The sequence below is a fragment of the Ranitomeya imitator genome, chromosome 1 (genome assembly GCF_032444005.1).
Source record: "Ranitomeya imitator isolate aRanImi1 chromosome 1, aRanImi1.pri, whole genome shotgun sequence".
Taxonomy (NCBI): Eukaryota; Metazoa; Chordata; class Amphibia; order Anura; family Dendrobatidae; genus Ranitomeya; species Ranitomeya imitator.
Genome location: NC_091282.1, coordinates 1195439280 through 1195460835, shown reverse-complemented (window position 1 = coordinate 1195460835; position 21556 = coordinate 1195439280). Strand labels below are relative to the sequence as shown.

Sequence of the window (21556 nt, the reverse complement as noted above, 5' to 3'; positions counted from 1 at the left end):
AATATTGAGGGTGCCAACAATTTTGTCCTGCCCATTTTTGATGTTTTGTGTGAAATTATGTCCAATTTGCCTTTTTTTCTTAGTTTTTTTTGTGTTGTTCAAATACACCCAAAGGAAATAAACATGTGTGTATAACAAAATGTATGTAATTGCAATAATACTTCATTTTCTGTAATAATGAGAAAGGTGCCAATACTTTCGGCCATGACTGTTTGTGGAGACTGAAAAATCTTCATGTAAAAAAATGTGTGTAAAAATGTTGTTTTTAATTGCAGAATCAAAAGTTTTCAGCACTAAGAAAAAAATGTTTTAAAAACCGCTGCTTCAAATCTGCACCAAAAATGCATAAAATAAAATGCAAAATGCATAAAAAAGCAGCAAAAATGCAATAATCAGACAAAATTGTTATTACAGGAAAACAGCTATGGCGGTTCCGCTCATCTGATAGCGTTGTTTTAAATAAGGCTCCAGCTACCGCAGCCCCTCTGGTTTCTTAGATCCACCGTGGTATTGTAGGAAAGGAGATAGCGGGTATTCTGCGCTGCTGGTGCGCAACCAATAAAGGAGTCGGAATCAAATGAAGAAATTGACGGTGCGGTTTATTCTCACTGTGTTTCGAAGTATTGAAACTTCTTCAGGGGAAATGGTTCTCCTAAAGAAGCTGTAATACTTCAAAAAGCGTTGAGTATAAACCGCACCGTCAATATCTTTTTCGGATTCTGACTCCTTTATTGTTTGCACCCCAGCAGTGCAGAATACCCGCTATCTCCTTTCCTACAAAATCGTAATTACGTAATTCTAATGTTGAAATATACGGATAAATAACAGCAGAAAAAAAAAACGCATCAAAAAGTTATGTGTGATCATAGCTTTAATGCCACCGTGGTCATGCATGGATACGTTGGCCTATGAGACTGACAATAGGGGGGAAGCTGCTGCTGTACAGGATGTGTTTCCTCCTGTGTCAAAACTGAAATAAAAATATATCTTCCATTCTTCCGCTATCTGGACCGAATTTGCTATAATAAATCAGAATTTTTAATAGACGTCATTTACAAAGATTATTTTATTTTACCATTTGCTGTAAATTTCTAAGTAATTTTTAATCCCCTTGAAGGTACCGATAGACACCAGATGGAGAAAGCTCCGATACTTGGCTCATGTCTCCAGTCTACTGTCTGGTCCTCTCCATCCTATGACTTCTTTGTGGCCGTATTCTCCTGTAAATACCATAACATTCGCATTAGTCACAGCGGCTCGGTCTGTGCTGCCTGCGAGACTGACCTAAGTGATGAGAACATAAGAAGCTCATTTTGGCTAATTCCTTCTAAGACTGCAACATTAACCCTTTGCGAGCAAATGTTTGTCTTTTTGGCGCTGTAGAAGTCAAAAGATTTTGCCAGATGTGCTTCATTACACCCATAAGCATCTTGTTTTCTTCTATGGGACCCTTGGGCACTTGAATTAACCTCAAAACACTTGACTTTAACCATGGCGGTGACACTGTCAAAACTAGTATCTTGACTTTTTTCCACCTGTAGACTTTGCTTGACCCATGGCAGTCCTGGACAACTGATTTTTATCCGAGGTACCACTTGGCACCCAATATATGTCATATCTGAGAATCTGGAGGCATCTCATTCCACACACATTATGCTGGGCAAGTTATTGGATTTATGGTACCCATGACCACTTGAATTAACCTCGAAACACCTGACTTTAACCATGGCGGTGGCACTGTCAAAACTAGTATCTTGACTTTTTTCCCATCTGTAGACTTTGCTTGACCCATGGCAGTCCTGGACAACTGATTTTTATCCGAGGTACCCCTTGGCACCCAATTTATGTCATATCTGAGAACCTGGAGGCATCTCATTCCACACACACCATGCTGGGCAAGTTATTGGATTTATGTCACCCATGACTAGTTGAATTAACCTCGAAACACCTGACTTTAACCATGGCGGTGACACTGTCAAAGCTAGTATCTTGACTTTTTTTTCCCATCTGTAGACTTTCCTTGACCCATGGCAGTCCCGTACAGCTGATTTTTACCCGAGATACCCCTTGGCACCTAATTTATGTCATATCTGAGGCATCTTATTCCATACGCATCACACTGTGCAAGTTATTGGATTTATGGCACACATGACCACTCTCATTGATCCGTCATGTCCCTAGGCACCTGAAATGATCCTTGGTGCTTCGAAACCTAAAATGCTTCCTTAGAGAAGAGTTTGTATGAAGAATGATGGCAATGTGAAAATAGTATTCATATGCAGAATGAAACTTAAAGGCAGCAATTTCTGGGGAATTTGGTTGGCACAGGAACTGAACATCTAATTGACCAAGCAGAGTAGTTACCATCAGGCTAATAGTGTGAGTACTTAATGTCCTGCTCTTCTGCCCTGTGCTCCTCTCCAGTCATTCCTCAGATCTCCAGGGTGATACTCGTCCTGTTTATTAGCTCAGTGGATCATTAAGAAAACACAGCAATTTTCCATAGCCCAGCGGCCTGAATGCTGTGCCTGTGCAAGCCGGCAGTTCAGGGCTTGCACGTCAAGGATAATTCCTTTCTACAAGTTAATGGAGTCCGCCTGACATTCATAATGATGGCCAATCATTGGAATTATTTGCCTAGCGCACAGACATGCTGCAGTTGTTGTCACAGATCACATTTCACCTTTAATGATGGAAAATTACCATTTCTAATTCTCCGGGTTTTGACACCTAAATCCACACACCACATGTCGATGAAAAGTAAATTTGTTAGGCTGAAAAGTAATAGGAAGGCATGTCACCTCGACGCGGTGACATTGCCGAGACCGCGATCACTACGACCTGCGAAATCAATTCCTCCCCGATACCGACGCATTTACTAGAACAACTAAGGTCGTAAAAAAAAAGCATGTAATCCGGACAGGACTGCATCGATAAAGCCAAATATCAGAAAGTATCCCAAACAGACCAGTTTATTTAAAGCATAATGCACCAACAAGAGAAAAAAAATTAGTCAAAAATTAGATAAAAAGCCAAAAAAACACACACTAAAATACGCAAGTGACCTAATTTTTGGTGCAGAAAATCCAAAAGCTCATTGTCGGAACGTATCCTAAGGCCACGTTCTCATCAAGAGTTTTTCGTGAGTTTTTGATATTGCAGAATTTTTGCACATAAAATTAGGTTATTTGCGTTTTTCATTGCTTTTTTGAGTGCCTTTTGTTATCACATTTTTAGACGCTGTGGTTTTTTTTTCTTGTTTTAAATTAAGCGACTTTTTTTTTATACCTTGGCTCCAAAGTGGAATAACACTATAAATGCAGGGGCGTCTTTTACCTAGAAATTTTCAGCATCTAATGCAATTCAATGGGGAAAATCTGCACAAAAATCTCTGTCCACTCATCACTTAGTTTTTCTTGTGCTAGTGCCGTGTTTTTCACGTACCTGTGATAGTCTATGGGGTCGTTCACATGTCCGGTTTTTTTTCCTCGGACAGGGTGGTCAGTTTAAAAATATCAGAGACGTGTACAATTTTCATCTGATGGTCGGATCAAAATCAGCATCGCAAGTCTAGGGGTCTGTGAAAAACATCGGACCGCACTCAGGGGACATCTAGGTGCCGTTGGATTTTCAAGAACCATCAGAAAGGAGAAGAAGGAGAATCTTTTTTTTATTCTCCACGTACGAGAAAAAAAGACGCTGTGTTTTTTTTTGACCAGTGAAAATACGCAGCGTCGAAAACTCATCGTAGGAACTAAGGCTGGAATAAGGTGCCACTTATTTTCCGAGTGTTATAAGTAAACCAACTTTCCTATAGACCTGAGTAGTAAATTCACCTACATGTTATCAGAAATGTAATACACCACGTAACTTTATAATTCTAACTTCAGCAATGGATGAGAGCAGACCGGCAAACCTTCAGCGACCTGCATGGGCAGCACCTCTATCCAAGTCAGAAATACCTGAGCAAAATGCTAACGAAACAATAAAAGATACCTGTAACACAATACGTACCCGGGTTTGTTTATTTTATTTGTTTATTCTTTCCTTATAGTATTCATTTATTTTTTTAATTGATTCGGGTTTTATTCTTCAATTATTTTAGTTCTGCATAAAAAAAATAATACAAGGACAAAAAATATGAAACATTATTTCACTTTTTTTTATGTTTGAGTCAGGAACGTTTGTGAGATATGTGATAACAAAGCAACAACAACAAGAACAATGATCCTCGTACAGATAAATGAGATGAAAGCAAGATATGACTCTGACCTGACACACTATTATATACAGTATGTATGAGGAGGGACTGGGCTTTATACGTCATGAAAAATATTTTTTACCATCCTAAGTAGTAACAGTAGTACAGGAGATAGACAGATAATAGATAGATAGAAAATAGATAGATAATAGATAGATGATAGATAGATAGATAGATAATGGATAATAAATAGATAATAGATAGATCTATAGATAGATAGACAGATAATAGATGATAGATAGATAGAAAATAGATAGATAATAGATAGATGATAGATAGATAGATAGATAGATAGATAGATAGATAGATAGATAGATAATGGATAATAAATAGATAATAGATAGATCTATAGATAGATAGACAGATAATAGATAGATAGATAGATAATAGATAGATAGATAGATAATAGATAGATAATAGATAGATAATAGATAGATGATAGATACTGTAGATAGATGATAGATAGATAGATATATAATAAATAGATAGATAATAGACAGATACTAGATAGATGGATAGATAGATAGATGATAAATAGATAATCGATAGATAGATAGATAGATAGATAGATAGATAGATAGATAATAGATAGATAGATAGATGATAAATAGATAATAGATAGATAGATAGATGGATAGATAGATAGATAGATAGATAGATAGATGATAAATAGATAGATGATAGATAGATAGAAAATAATAGATAGATAACAGATAATAAATAGATAATAGATAAATAATATATATATAATAGATAGATAGATAGATAAATAATAGATAGATCTATAGATAGATAGATAGATAGATAGATAGATAATAGATAGATGATAGATAGATAACAGATAATAAATAGATAATAGATAAATAATATATATAATAGATAGATAGATAGATAATAGATAGATCAATAGATAGATAGATAGATAGATAGATACTGTAGATAGATGATAGATATATAATAAATAGATAGATAGATAATAGACAGATACTAGATAGATAGATACTGTAGATAGATAATAGATCTACAATATAGATGGATAATGATAAACAATAGATAGATAATACAGTAGATCGATAGATGATAGATAGATTACACAGGTCTGCAAAAAATTTTTTTTCAAGAGCTGTTTTGGTTATTCCACGTAATCTTTATGTTTTTAAATGCGCTGAATCCGAAAATGACCTCCGTTTTGTCATAGGACATCACGTTTTCTGACAATTTAAGTAACTATGTTAGATAAGACAATACCTCAAAATAAATGAAAATAGACTCATAAAATTATTTTTTTATTACAAATGTTTCATGAAAATCATTTTCTAACTGCATTGAGCTCACTAACACACACTAAAATGGATTCTTCTTCCCTGTGAGGCTTCTCTTGGTACATTTACGCTTGTGAGTATCATCTGGAATGTCTCTCGGAAGCGTCCAACAGTAGTCTGCCATCATTGTAATGCTCCATCTTCCCTGGTATCTTCCTTCCATCTCTTTAATGTCCTGGTGGAATCGTTCACTTTGCTCTTCACTCACAACTCCCAAATTTTCAGGAAAGTTGTCAAGGTGGGAATGGAGGAAATGCACTTTCAAACTCATCAGGCGACCTAAAGCTTGAAATGCTTTCAGCATTCGTCCGACGATTTTTTTGTAGTCAGGGTCTTTGTTATTGCCTAAAAACTTCTCTACGACCTCTTTAAATGCAAACCACCCTTCTTTTTGAGGATATTCACCACAAATGTAACAGAAACTGTCAGGCGAATTAATACACTTCCGCTGAGCCATCATGCTAATTTTGGGAAACACGGTTGAATATGACGAGCTAACACGAACTGAGATGATAAAGTGTGAACAGGGAAGAACCAAGATAAAACAATCGAATCAAGCCCGAGCATGTCCGAGTCTGCTCGCTCAGCTAGCAACATGTTGATGCTGGTTTCATTAGCTCACTCTGAAAGTTCTTTTCTTTGAAAGTTATATTTTTTTGCCATTGTATATCTTCAATGCATTGATGTGAATTAATTAATAGTAATTTTGACTTTCAAAATCCTAAAAAAAAAACATAAAAAAATACCCAAAATTTAGAAAAATTTGCTAAATTTGAAGAGAATTTTGCATTTTGTGGCAAATCCTGACGTCCAGGATTTTTTTCAATATTTTTTTCGTTTCTAGCAAACCAAAATACATGGACATTAGATGAAAATAATCAAACAGCTTTTTAGTCGCAGACCTGTGTAATAGGTAGAAGATAGATAGATAATATATAGATAATAGATGCATAGATAACAGATAATAGATAATACATAGATAATAGAGAGATAGATAGATAGATAATAGATAGAAGATAGATAATAGATAATAGATAGATGATATATAGATAGATATATAGATAATAGATAGAAGATAGATAATAGATAGATAATAGATAGATAGATAACAGATAATAGATAATAGATAGATGATAGATAGATAATAGATAGAAGATAGATAATATATAGATAATAGATAGATAACAGATAATAGATAATAGATAGATGATAGATGATAGATAATATATAGATAATAGATAGATAGACAGATAATAGATAGATAGATAGATATATAGATAGATAATAGATAGATATATAATAGATAGATAGATAATAGATAGATAGATAATGGATAGATAGATAACAGATAATAGATAATAGATAACAGATAATAGATAGATAATAGATAGATAGATGATAGATAATATATAGATAGATGATAGATAATATATAGATAGATCTATAGGTAGACAGATAGATGATAGTTAATAGATAGATGAAAAATGAGTAGTCCAGCACAAGCAATAGCAAAAATAACTATAGTGGGTGCAAAGCCCCTCAGGTAACTCTAAACCTTAATAATATCCAGACAAAAATAGAGGCAGAACTCCAAGGTCAAAGATATGAGTGTTTTTTTGACCCATTGTGATGACGAAGTTTCGTTCCATGTGAGGAACTTTATCAACCAATACAATGTTGTGCATGTGATATATGTATATATACAGTATATATAGGTGCATGAATTATAATAGTAATTCATTAAATTACAAAATGTTATAGTTCAATCTTAATATAAAGTGCGTTACAATGCAAATGCGCAATAGTCCATAACAATACAAATTCGGCCATAAATTTTACAATGCATCTGTGTATCTAGTGTAAGCACAATAGTGTAATATATCTAATTGCTTATAAATTGACCCAAGTGCAGAATGTTTACACATATTTCAGTTCTTCAATGCAAAAAGTGAAACTCATATATTATATAGAGTCATTACAAACAGAGTGATCTATTTCAAGTGTTTATTTCTGTTAATGATTATGGCTTACAGCCAATAAAAACACAAAAGTCATTATCTCAGTAAATTACGAATAATTAACAAAAAACACCTGTAAAGGCTTACTAAGCATTTGAAAAGGTCCCTTAGCCTGTATCGGTAGGTTCCTCAATCATGGGGAAGACTGCTGACGTGACAGATGTCCAGAAGGTAGTCATTGACACTCCACAAGGAGGGGAAGCCACAAAAGGTCATTGGTAAAGAAGCCGGCTGTTCTCAGAGTGCTGTATCCAAGCATATTCATGGAAAGTGGAAGGAAAAAGTGTGGTAGAAAAAGGTGCACAAGCAACCGGGATAACCGCAGCCTTGAAAGGATTTTTAAGAAAAGACCATTCAAAAATTTGAGGAGATTCACAAGGAGAGGACTACTTCTGGAGTCATTGCTTCAAGAGCCACCACACACAGATGTATCCAGGACATGGGCTACAAGTGTCACATTCCTTGTGTCAGGCCACTCATGACCAATAGACAACGCCAGAAGCGTCTTACCTGGGCCAAGGAGAAAAAGAGCAGGACTGTTACTCAGTGGTCCAAGGTGTTGTTTTCAGATGAAAGTAGATTTGCATTTCATTTGGAAATCAAGGTCCCAGAGTCTGGAGGAAGAGTGGAGGCCACAATCCAAGCTGCTGGAGGTCTAGTGTGACGTTTCCACAATCAGTGATGGTTTGGGGAGCCATGTCATCTGCTGGTGTAGGTCCACTGTGTTATATCAAGACCAAAGTCAGCGCAGCCGTCTACCAGGAAATTTTAGAGCACTTTATGCTTCCCTCTGCCGACAAGCTTTTTGGAGATGGAAATTTCATTCTCCAGCAGGACTTGGCCCCTGTCCCCACTGCCAAAAGTACCAATACCTGGTTTACAAACAACAGTATCACTTGCCTGACGTTAACCCCATAAAGAATCTACGGAGTATTGTAAGAGGAAGATGAGAGACATCAGATCCAACAATGCAGATGAGCTGAAGGCTGCTATCAAAGCAACCTGGGCTTCCAAAACCCCTCAGCAGTGCCACAGGCTGATCGCCTCCATGCCACGCTGCATTGATGCAGTAATTGATGACAAAAGAAGCCACAACCAAGTATTGAGTGCATTTGCTGAACATACAGTTAGGGCCAGAAATATTTGGACAGTGACACAATTTTCGCGAGTTGGGCTCTGCATGCCACCACATTGGATTTGAAATGAAACCTCTACAACAGAATTCAAGTGCAGATTGTAACGTTTAATTTGAAAGGTTGAACAAAAATATCTGATAGAAAATGTAGGAATTGTACACATTTCTTTACAAACACTCCACATTTTAGGAGGTCAAAAGTAATTGGACAAATAAACATAACCCAAACAAAATATTTTTATTTTCAATATTTTGTTGCAAATCCTTTGGAGGCAATCACTGCCTTAAGTCTGGAACCCATGGACATCACCAAACGCTGGGTTTCCTCCTTCTTAATGCTTTGCCAGGCCTTTACAGCCGCAGCCTTCAGGTCTTGCTTGTTTGTGGGTCTTTCCGTCTTAAGTCTGGATTTGAGCAAGTGAAATGCATGCTCAATTGGGTTTAGATCTGGAGATTGACTTGGCCATTGCAGAATGTTCCACTTTTTGGCACTCATGAACTCCTGGGTAGCTTTAGCTGTATGCTTGGGGTCATTGTCCATCTGTACTATGAAGCGCCGTCCAATCAACTTTGCAGCATTTGGCTGAATCTGGGCTGAAAATATATCCCGGTACACTTCAGAATTCATCCGGCTACTCTTGTCTGCTCTTATGTCATCAATAAACACAAGTGACCCAGTGCCATTGAAAGCCATGCATGCCCATGCCATCACGTTGCCTCCACCATGTTTTACAGAGGATGTGGTGTGCCTTGGATCATGTGCCGTTCCCTTTCTTCTCCAAACTTTTTTCTTCCCATCATTCTGGTACAAGTTGATCTTTGTCTCATCTGTCCATAGAATACTTTTCCAGAACTGAGCTGGCTTCTTGAGGTGTTTTTCTGCAAATTTAACTCTGGCCTGTCTATTTTTGGTATTGATGAATGGTTTGCATCTAGATGTGAACCCTTTGTATTTACTGTCATGGAGTCTTCTCTTTACTGTTGACTTAGAGACAGATACACCTACTTCACTGAGAGTGTTCTGGACTTCAGTTGATGTTGTGAACGGGTTCTTCTTCACCAAATTAAGTATGCGGCGATCATCCACCACTGTTGTCATCCGTGGACGCCCAGGCCTTTTTGAGTTCCCAAGCTCACCAGTCAATTCCTTTTTTCTCAGAATGTACCCAACTGTTGATTTTGCTACTCCAAGCATGTCTGCTATCTCTCTGATGGATTTTTTCTTTTTTTTCAGCCTCAGGATGTTCTGCTTCACCTCAATTGAGAGTTCCTTTGACCGCATGTTGTCTGCTCACAGCAACAGCTTCCAAATGCAAAACCACACACCTGGAATCCACCCCTGACCTTTTAACTACTTCATTGATTACAGGTTAACGAGGGAGACGCCTTCAGAGTTAATTGCAGCCCTTAGAGTCCATTGTCCAATTACTTTTGGTCCCTTGAAAAAGAGGACGCTATGCATAACAGAGCTATGATTCCTAAACCCTTTCTCCGATTTGGATGTGGAAACTATCATATTGCAGCTGGGAGTGTGCACTTTCAGCCCATATTATATATATAATTGTATTTCTGAACATGTTTTTGTAAACAGCTAAAATAACAAAACTTGTGTCACTGTCCAAATATTTCTGGCCCTAACTGTACATTTCAGTAGACCAACATTTAAGATTTTGAAATAATTTTTCAAGCTGGTGTTATAAAGTATTCTAATTTACTGAGATAATGACATTTTGGTATTTGTCTCTTTACAATAGGACATTACATAGAGTATTTCCACACCCTACAATCCCAGCGATACAGAGCAGAGTCATAAGGCTGATTAGCAAGAAATTCTATGTAATATTATTTTTGCACGTAAAGAGCACTAAGAGCTCTTCTATTATACGGGGTTATACTTTGCTGAATTAAAGTAAACTAGCAAGAACAATGTGAAAAATAACACTAATAATAAGAACAGTATTAATATTAATATTTAGGATCAATAAGGTTTATAATTAATATATAGATGAGACTATTATTATCATCATTATTATGATTATTGTTCTTCTGTCTCATTATTTCCATATTTGATGTGATTGTTTTTATACTTTTATAGTATTATTTTTTATATTAAATACTGTATAATGTGATTTTTATGGAATATATAAATATAAATTATATAAATGACAAATTATATTCTCAATTATTATTATTATTTTTATTTTTATTGCTATGACTATTGGCTGACAAGTTTCTTTTATGCACTTTTTTGTATGTAAAATATATGAACAATAATAATCCCTATAATAATGACAACAATAAATTCATCATAAAGCTATTATTATAGTTTCCCCAATGAGAAAATAAAGGCTAGCCCTATATTAACACCACAGACTGAGAGTAAATGAGCAGAAATTGGGCATTTTTTTCAGAGAGAGAACAGCCCGGGTGAGTGACAGCAGCAGGTCCCAGCAGTGGGGTTACAGGCACAGTCCTCAGAGTGCTTGATTGCTAATGAAGCCTTTATATGGCCTTATAATGGGTGCAAACATACAACATAACAACATGTGAACATGCATCCAGTCGTCATGCTGCCATATAAAAGTCAGCAGAGTGCTGTAAAAAAAAGAATAGAACAAACTGCTGGAAAACAAAGTTAACTAGACCCAAACAGTAGTGCCATTCTTATTTACATTTCATTAAGACCCCATTAAACTGTATGTTCCTATTAAAAACACATTAGCTTAAATAATGTTAGGATTATTTACAGGGTCCCAGCTGAGCAATAAGAGGGGCTCTACAAATAGAGCTGCTCACCCACCTGTGCCAGGTGTTTATGACAGCCCCGGCTACGCTGGCAATGTTATTCTAGGAATTAGTGCACTGAAAGGGAACATAACCCTATTGTCTTGCCTTGTGCTGGTGAAGTCTGGCCCCTGCTATGCAATCTCTCCACTAGCTGTCAACACAACCCTGTGAATAGCTCCACATGCCCAGCACTAACGCGAGCAAGGCCAGGTTACACAGAGGTAGGGCGAATATTAATGGAAATCCAACCTATTGTATGGAAAATGTATCATCTGGTGTCATGGTTAACTGGTTATTCTCTAGTGTTGACACATAGCGTTGAGTATTTTTAGGCAGGGTTCCCATATATTCTGTTAGATCAAGCCATTACATTGGACATATGAAGGGAGCAATCACTGGAGAAGAACATCATGGTGAGAAGAAAGGAAGGAGAAAGGCGAAGAGGGAAACCAGCAACCTGATGTCTTGATACTATCAAGATAATGGTGGAGAAGACCATGGTGGATCTATCTAGGCTTCCACAAGATCGATCTTCCTACAGATCATTCATCCATCAAGTCGCCATGGCTCAAGATTAGGGATGAGTAGACTCGTGGAAGTTTGGGTTCTGGTACCCGACCCAAACTTTATTCCAATGTTTGGTTCAGGTAGCAGAACTGTACCCGAACTTGAACCAGACCCAGACCCCATTGCAAAAAAAATGGGGATCCGAATTTGGCTGGAAAAAATATAAATCTCCCTCTCTTCTCCCGGAACTCCAAACATTTTTACAGATTTCTGGGAGAAGTCCATGTTTGGCGTTTAGCACCGGACAGTAATTTTCTGGTACGAACCCCAAACTTTTAAGTTCCGTTTCACTCATCTCTATTCGAGACCGAGCAGGAGGCCGTTGAAATATATATATATATAAAGCTATTTGTTTCATGCCTAAGCCAGACACAATGGGTGTGAAAGTTGTACATTATGTGTACTGGTCTGCAGCCGTAGCTGGACAAAGATGATTTTTTTTTTCTGGCTTCTGATAGACATGAGTGGACCAAGGGAAGTTTACGTTCTGGTACCTGACTCAAACTTTAGTCCAAAACTTGAACCAGATCCCGAACCCCATTGAAAATAACAGTGACGCGAACTTAGGAGCTCGAAAATTCTCTCTCCCTCTCTCTTCTCTCATTTCTCCTTGGATTTCCCCCGGAACCCCAAACATGGCAACAGACTTCCAGGAGAAGTCCATGTTTGGCATTTACCGTAGCACCGGACACTAACTGTCTCATGTGAACTCTGAACATATAAGTTCTGGTTTGCTCTCGTCCCCGGAGAGACCTGACAGTGAGCTGTGCGCTCGCTGTGAAGATTCAGAATTCTGTAGTCACATAGAGTAACTACAGATTTTCTTCAAAAACCTGGACAAACCTTTAAGGCCTCAGTCAGATGTCCATTTTTTTTTCTCATACATGAAAAAAACAACCAACTTCCATCAGTTGTTTTTTACCCCTGTTTGTTACCCATTTTAACCAACAGTGCGGCATCTTGTCCCACGCTGTAAATCCATCTGAAGGGGTTAAATCATTTTACACCCCGGAGCTCTGCTAATGCAGCTGTGCTCCTGGCTGTAAAACTTGGTGAATGAATGGAATGCAGAGGAATGACCTGTAGTTACCTCGAGTCGCGGTGATGTGCCCTCTGCTGGATGAACTCATATGAACACGAGCCTGGAAAAATATTCTGAAAAGATCCCAGGCTCGAGTTCATATGAGTTCGTTTTGAAACGCCAAAATTACGTATTTTTGCGCACTGCAACATTGCAATAAAATGCAATGAGAGGCGATCAATACATCATCACGACTCAAAATGGTATCAATAAAAGCGTCAGCTCCAGGTGCAAAAAATAAGTCCTCATCCAGTCATAGAGCCCAAAAAATAAAAGTGCTTCAGGTCTCGGAAAATGTCGACAAACAAAAAATGTTTTTCATCCAAATTTCAGATTTTTTTTCACCACTTAAATAATAAAATTAAACTATACATGTTTGGTGTCTGCACACTTGTACTGACCCTGAAATTAATAACACCAGGTCAGTTTTACCATATAGTAAACAAGGTAAATTAAAATCTGAAAAAAACAATTGTGGAATTTCACTTTTTTTTTCCAATTTCACCACACTTGTAATTATTTCCTGTTTTCCAGTATATTATATGGTAAAGTCAATGGTGTCATTCTAAAGTACAATTCATCCCGCAAAAAATAAGCCCTTATACGGCCATATTGATGGAAATGTAAAAAAGTTATGGCTCTTGGAAAAAGGGGAGGAAAAAATGAAAAAAAAAAGAAAAAACGAAAAAAGAAAAAAACAACAGAAAATGACGAAGTCATAAAGATGTTAAACGACTATAGGGACAATCTGTACTAAAACAAATCCACATTACTACGAAATTTGCAAACGCACAGTGGCCACGAGTTTTCATGACATCTCCTCAACTTTGAGTTACTTAACCCAGCAGATTTTCTGCACAAAAAAACATGGCCTCCGGATTATGTTTCCACAAGTAGAAGATTTTTCAGTCTGAATTTTGTTGAGCTGCGTCTGGCAGTAGCAGAATTGTGGATGAGATTTTACGAATATTTTCGATGGGAACATACCTCGATTGTTTACTTCCGGTAATGGTGGACCATTAGAAGATATGGCTCAAGTAACTGTTGGGAGCAGTCCGCTAGTGTGATGGTTACGGGTCCCAGTCAGATTCTTACCTCCTCGAAGTAAAAAAAATGAAGGTTACTACTAAGTGACAAAAAGCAGGGATTATAAAAAGTGTGAGATATTGGAATAAGTGTAAAAAAATTGCATATATTTTCTATATACAATGAATAACCTAAAACTGGAATACTCCTTTAAAACATATCTGTCCTTTCACAATGTAAACTGCATACTTTAATAAATAGATTTCCTAGACCTGATGAGGCAGATGTACATACTGGGAAAATACTCATCAGAATAGCTGTATCATCCTCATATTAAAATTAATATTTCAAGAGCTCACCTAGAGCTTGACTCATAAAAGGATCATTCATTATGTTAATATTATTAGGATTATTATTAGAACATTTTCAAAAAAGGATTATACAGTTATTCTGACGTGGACTTTCTAAGTAATTTACCAGCCTTCTCAGGTCTAAAATCTTTTTAATACTTTAAACAGTTTGTATTGTGAAACCTGATGATCGATCCTTCACGACCTTGGACGTATAGGTACATCCAGGGTCGTGTCCCTGCCTTTGATGCAAGCTCTGGTGCTGAGCCTGCATCTTTCCCAGCACATGACAGCTGATCCACATTTGCACAGCTCCATAGGCCGGCTTCACACTTGCGAGTTTTACGGACGTAAGAGCGCAGAAACTACATCCGTAAAACTCGCAAAACATACGGCACAATTATTCTCTATGCCCCTGATCCTATCTGCCGTATTAAACTGATCGGTATTATACGGCTTTCTACGGCCGTAGAAAATCGCAGCATGCAACGTTTTGTCACCGTATTGCGCAAATTAAACGTCAATGAAAGTCTATGGAAGCCCCAAAAATACGGATCACACACGGACCAGCAGTGTGACTTGCGATAAATACGCAGCGATGTTAGAGAGAAAAGCCGGCAATTCATTGCTGTGTACAGTAAAATCACACTAACAGCTTACAATAGAATAGGTATAATAAATGTGTACACATAGAATAGGTATATATATATATATATGTATATATATGTCAGTGAGACACACATATATATATATTAATATTTCTTCCAGCGCTAGACAGCTTTAAAGCCGGTAATTCAATTACCGGCTTTTGCTTTCTCTTTCCTAAACCCGACATGATTTGAGACATGGTTTACATACAGTAAACCATCTCATATCACCATTTTTTTGCATATTCCACACTACTAATGTCAGTAGTGTGTCTATGCAAAATTTGGCCGTTCTAGCTAGTAAATTAAGGGGTTAAATGGCGGAAAAATTGGCGTGGGCTCCCGCACAATTTTCTCCGCCAGAGTAGTAAAGCCAGTGACTGAGGGCAGATATTAATAGCCTGGAGAGGGTCCATGGTTATTGCCCCCCCCTGGCTAAAAACATCTGCCCCCAGCCACCCCAGAAAAGGCACATCTGGAAGATGCGCCTATTCTGGCACTTGGCCACTCTCTTCCCATTCCCGTGTAGCGGTGGGATATGGGGTAATGAAGGGTTAATGCCACCTTGCTATTGTAAGGTGACATTAAGCCAAATTAATAATGGAGAGGCGTCAATTATGACACCTATCAATTATTAATCCAATACTAGTAAAGGGTTAAAAAAATACACAAACACATTATTAAACATTATTTTAATGAAATAAAAACAAAGGTTGTTTTAATATTTTATTGAACACCCAATCCAATCACTGAAGACCCTCGTTCTGTAACAAAAAAAACATAATAAACCAACAATATCCTTACCTTCCGCAGATCTGTAAAGTCCAACGATGTAAATCCATCTGAAGGGGTTAAAATATTTTGCAGGCACGAGCTTTGCTAATGCAACATTGCTCATGTCTGCAAAACCCCGGAGAATGTAGGTAAAGTAGGTCATTGACCTATATTTACCTGCATTTGCGGTGAGGCGCCCTCTGCTGGCTGTTCCTAGATCGTGGGAACTTTCCTAGAAAGCTCCCTGGCTCAAGTTCATATGAGGACAACCAGCAGAGGGCGCCTCTTATGATCTCGAGCTAGGGAGCTTTCTAGGAAAGTTCCCACGATCAAGGAACAACCAGCAGAGGGCGCCTTACCGCAAATGCAGGTAAATATAGGTCAATGACCTACTTTACCTACGCTCTCCGGGGTTTTGCAGACATGATCAATGTTGCATTAGCAAAGCTCATGGCTGCAAAATATTTTAACCCCTTCAGATGGATTTACATCGTTGGACTTTACAGATCTGCGGAAGGTAAGGATATTGTTGGTTTATTATGTTTTTTTTGTTACAGAACGAGGGTCTTCAGGGATTGGATTGGGCGTTCAATAAAATATTAAAACAACCTTTGTTTTTATTTCATTAAAATAATGTTTAATATTGTGTTTGTGTATTTTTTAACCCTTTACTAGTATTGGATTAATAATGGATAGGTGTCATAATTGACGCCTCTCCATTATTAATCTGGCTTAATGTCACCTTACAATAGCAAGGTGGCATTAACCCTTCATTACCCCATATCCCACCGCTACACGGGAATGGGAAGAGAGTGGCCAAGTGCCAGAATAGGCGCATCTTCCAGATGTGCCTTTTCTGGGGTGGCTGGGGGCAGGTGTTTTTAGCCAGGGGGGTGCCAATAACCATGGACCCTCTCCAGGCTATTAATATCTGCCCTCAGTCACTGGCTTTACTACTCTGGCGGAGAAAATTGTGCGGGAGCCCATGCCAATTTTTCCGCCATTTAACCCCTTAATTTACTAGCTAGAACAGCCAAATTTTGCATAGACACACTACTGACATTAGTAGTGTGGAATATGCAAAAGAAATGGTGATGTGACATGGTTTACTGTATGTAAACCATGTCTCATATCATGTCGGGTTTAGGAAGGAGAGAGCAAAAGCCGGTAATTGAATTACCGGCTTTCTGCTATATCGCGCTGGATGAAATATTAATATATATACATATATGTGTCTACTGACATATACAGTTAGGTCCATATATATTTGGACAGATACAACATTTTTCTAATTTTGGTTATAGACATTACCACAATAAATTTTAAACAAAACATTTCAAATGCAGTTAAAGTTCAGACTTTCATCTTTCATTTGAGGGTATCCACATTAAAAATGGATGAAGGGTTTAGGAGTTTCAGCTCCTTAACATGTGCCACCCTGTTTTTAAAGGGACCAAAAGTAATTGGACAGATTCAATAATTTTAAATAAAATGTTCATTTCTAATACTTGGTTGAAAACCCTTTGTTGGCAATGACTGCCTGAAGTCTTGAACTCATGGACATCACCAGACGCTGTGTTTCCTCCTTTTTGATGCTCTGCCAGGCCTTCACTGCGGTGGCTTTCAGTTGCTGTTTGTTTGTGGGCCTTTCTGTCTGAAGTTTAGTCTTTAACAAGTGAAATACATGCTCAATTGGGTTGAGATCAGGTGACTGACTTGGCCATTCAAGAATATTCCACTTCTTTGCTTTAATAAACTTCTGGGTTGCTTTGGCTTTATGTTTTGGGTCATTGTCCATCTGTAGTATGAAACGACGACCAATCAGTTTGGCTGCATTTGGCTGGATCTGAGCACACAGTATGGCTCTGAATACCTCAGAATTCATTCGGCTGCTTCTGTCCTGTGTCACATCATCAATAAACACTAGTGACCCAGTGGCACTGGCAGCCATGCATGCCCAAGCCATCACACTGCCTCCGCCGTGTTTTACAGATGGTGTGGTAGCTTTGGGTCATGAGCTGTACCACGCCTTCGCCATACTTTTCTCTTTCCATTATTCTGGTAGAGGTTGATCTTGGTTTCATCTGTCCAAAGAATGTTCTTCCAGAACTGTGCTGGCTTTTTTAGATGTTTTTTAGCAAAGTCCAGTCTAGCCTTTTTATTCTTGATGCTTATGAGTGGCTTGCACCGTTCAGTGAACCCTCTGTATTTACTTTCATGAAGTCTTCTCTTTATGGTAGATTTGGATATTGATACGCCGACCTCCTGGAGAGTGTTGGTCACTTGGTTGGCTGTTGTGAAGGGGTTTCTCTTCACCATGGAGATTATTCTGCGATCATCCACCACTGTTGTCTTCCCTGGGCACCCAGGTCTTTTGGCATTGATGAGTTCACCAGTGCTTTCTTTCCTTCTCAGGATGTACCAAACTGTAGATTTTGCCACTCCTAATATTGTAGCAATTTCTCGGATGGGTTTTTTCTGTTTTCGCAGCTTAAGGATGGCTTGTTTCACCTATACGGAGAGCTCCTTTGACCGCATGTTTACTTCACAGCAAAACCTTCCAAATGCAAGCACCACACCTCAAATCAACTCCAGGCCTTTTATCTGCTTAATTGAGAATGACATAACAAAGGGATTGCACACACCTGTCCATGAAATAGCCTTGGAGTTAATTGTCCAATTACTTTTGGTCCCTTTAAAAACAGGGTGGCACATGTCAAGGAGCTGAAACTCCTAAACCCTTCATCCCAGTTTTAATGTGGATACCCTCAAATGAAAGCTAAAAGTCTGAACTTCAACTGCATCTGAATTGTTTTGTTTAAAATTCATTGTGGTAATGTCTACAACCAAAATTAGAAAAATGTTGTCTATGTCCAAATATATATGGACCTAACTGTATATATATATACAGTGGGGCAAAAAAGTATTTAGTCAGTCAGCAATAGTGCAAGTTCCACCACTTAAAAAGATGAGAGGCGTCTGTAATTTACATCATAGGTAGACCTCAACTATGGGAGACAAACTGAGAAAAAAAAATCCAGAAAATCACATTGTCTGTTTTTTAACATTTTCTTTGCATATTATGGTGGAAAAAAAGTATTTGGTCAGAAACAACATTTCATCTCAATACTTTGTAATATATCCTTTGTTGGCAATGACAGAGGTCAAACGTTTTCTGTAAGTCTTCACAAAGTTGCCACACACTGTTGTTGGTATGTTGGCCCATTCCTCCATGCAGATCTCCTCTAGAGCAGTGATGTTTTTGGCTTTTTGCTTGGCAACACGGACTTTCAACTCCCTCCAAAGGTTTTCTATAGGGTTGAGATCTGGAGACTGGCTAGGCCACTCCAGGACCTTGAAATGCTTCTTACGAAGCTATTCCTTCGTTGCCCTGGCGGTGTGCTTTGGATCATTGTCATGTTGAAAGACCCAGCCACGTTTCATCTTCAATGCCCTTGCTGATGGAAGGAGGTTTGCACTCAAAATCTCACGATACTTGGCCCCATTCATTCTTTCATGTACCCGGATCAGTCGTCCTGGCCCCTTTGCAGAGAAACAGCCCCAAAGCATGATGTTTCCACCACCATGCTTTACAGTAGGTATGGTGTTTGATGGATGCAACTCAGTATTCTTTTTCCTCCAAACACGATAAGTTGTGTTTCTACCAAACAGTTCCAGTTTGGTTTCATCAGACCATAGGACATTCTCCCAAAAGTCCTCTGGATCATCCAAATGCTCTCTAGCAAACTTCAGACGGGCCCGGACATGTACTGGCTTAAGCATTGGGACACGTCTGGCACTGCAGGATCTGAGTCCATGGTGGCGTAGTGTGTTACTTATGGTAGGCCTTGTTACATTGGTCCCAGCTCTCTGCAGTTCATTCACTAGGTCCCCCCGCGTGGTTCTGGGATTTTTGCTCACCGTTCTTGTGATCATTCTGACCTCACGGGGTGGGATTTTGCGTGGAGCCCCAGATCGAGGGAGATTATCAGTGGTCTTGTATGTCTTCCATTTTCTAATTATTGCTCCCACTGTTGATTTCTTCACTCCAAGCTGGTTGGCTATTGCAGATTCAGTCTTCCCAGCCTGGTGCAGGGCTACAATTTTGTTTCTGGTGTCCTTTGACAGCTCTTTGGTCTTCACCATAGTGGAGTTTGGAGTCAGACTGTTTGAGGGTGTGCATAGGTGTCTTTTTATACTGATAACAAGTTTAAACAGGTGCCATTACTACAGGTAATGAGTGGAGGAAAGAGGAGACTCTTAAAGAAGAAGTTACAGGTATGTGAGAGCCAGAAATCTTGATTGTTTGTTTCTGACCAAATACCTATTTTCCACCATAATATGCAAATAAATTGTTAAAAAAACAGACAATGTGATTTTCTGGATTTTTATTTCTCAGTTTGTCTCCCATAGTTGAGGTCTACCTATGATGTAAATTACAGACGCCTCTCATCTTTTTAAGTGGTGGAACTTGCACTATTGCTGACTGACTAAATACTTTTTTGCCCCACTGTATATATATATATATATATATAGACAGTATATATATATATTTTTTTATTTTTAACACATGGATCCCTTGTATATCCGTATGTCGGTTTTGCAAGCCTGCGATAAAAACACGCAGTACAGATGACATACGGATTACATACGGAGGATGCCATGCGCAAAAAACGCTGAAACACCCTGCCTACGGAGGAGCTACGGACCACTATTTTCGGGACTTTTCAGCGTATTACGGCCGTAATATACGGACCGTATTTTCATACGCTGAGTGTGAAGCCGGCCATAGACGAACGTTTGTCCCAGTGCGATCAGATTTTTTGTCAAAAATATTGTTAGAAGTCGAGTTCCCGCCGCTGAACAGGGGGAATCTCGATCCATGTCTGCTGCGGTCTCCCATTCTACATCAGTCGCAGTGGAGCCTGCTCAGCGGAGACTTTGATCCCAGTGTTTCACTCAGTCTGATATTGCGCAAAGGGTTACTGCTGCCTTTCCAGGCTCTGCTGTTGTAGCCTGCACTGGTCAGTGGGGAGCAGGTTTTTCTGCACACACTGAGCATGCCCAAGGTAAGATCTCTCATTGGAGGTCAGGGGTCACATGCTCAAGTACTGCTGCAGCTCCCATTGGTCCTCTACGAGGGTCCTGAAGTTGCTCTGGTATTGCAGCAACTTTCATTGGTTTCCTAGGAAGGTCCTGAAGCTGCTGCAGCTATAAAAGGTTTGCATGGCCGCACGGCCATGCGCTAGTATCACCTCATGTCATGAACTTGTTATTTGTGGTCGCGCCTGTATGTATGTATTCAGGGACACGGCTGAAATAAGCCCCTAGAGTACCGGCACCTCCAGTGAGGAGATTTGAATGTATGTATTCAGAGACCTGGCTGAAATAAGCCCCTAGAATACCGGCACCTCCGGTGAGGAGTTTTGAATGTATGTATTCAGGGATCTGGCTGAAATAAGCCCCTAGAATACCGGCAACTCCGGTGAGGAGTGTTTGTGTGCTTTTCTGGTGCATGACCACTGACTGCCATCAGCTCAGCAGTTAGCTGTGTATCCCTGTGATGCTAACAGGGCACAGTATCTTGT

The 21556-nt window shown here is 38.7% G+C and overlaps 1 long non-coding RNA gene across 1 annotated transcript in view; it reads right to left on the bottom strand.

Annotated features, from left to right (window-relative positions):
• Positions 1-4013: 4013 nt before the first annotated feature.
• Positions 4014-21556, bottom strand: part of LOC138658363 (uncharacterized) — a 65837-nt gene continuing 48294 nt past the window's right edge. Inside the window, exons 2-3 of the long non-coding RNA XR_011317470.1 lie at positions 14159-14269; positions 4014-4107 (exon numbers count right to left, since the gene is read on the bottom strand). This is a non-coding gene — a long non-coding RNA (uncharacterized lncRNA). The remainder of the gene's footprint in view (positions 4108-14158; positions 14270-21556) is intronic.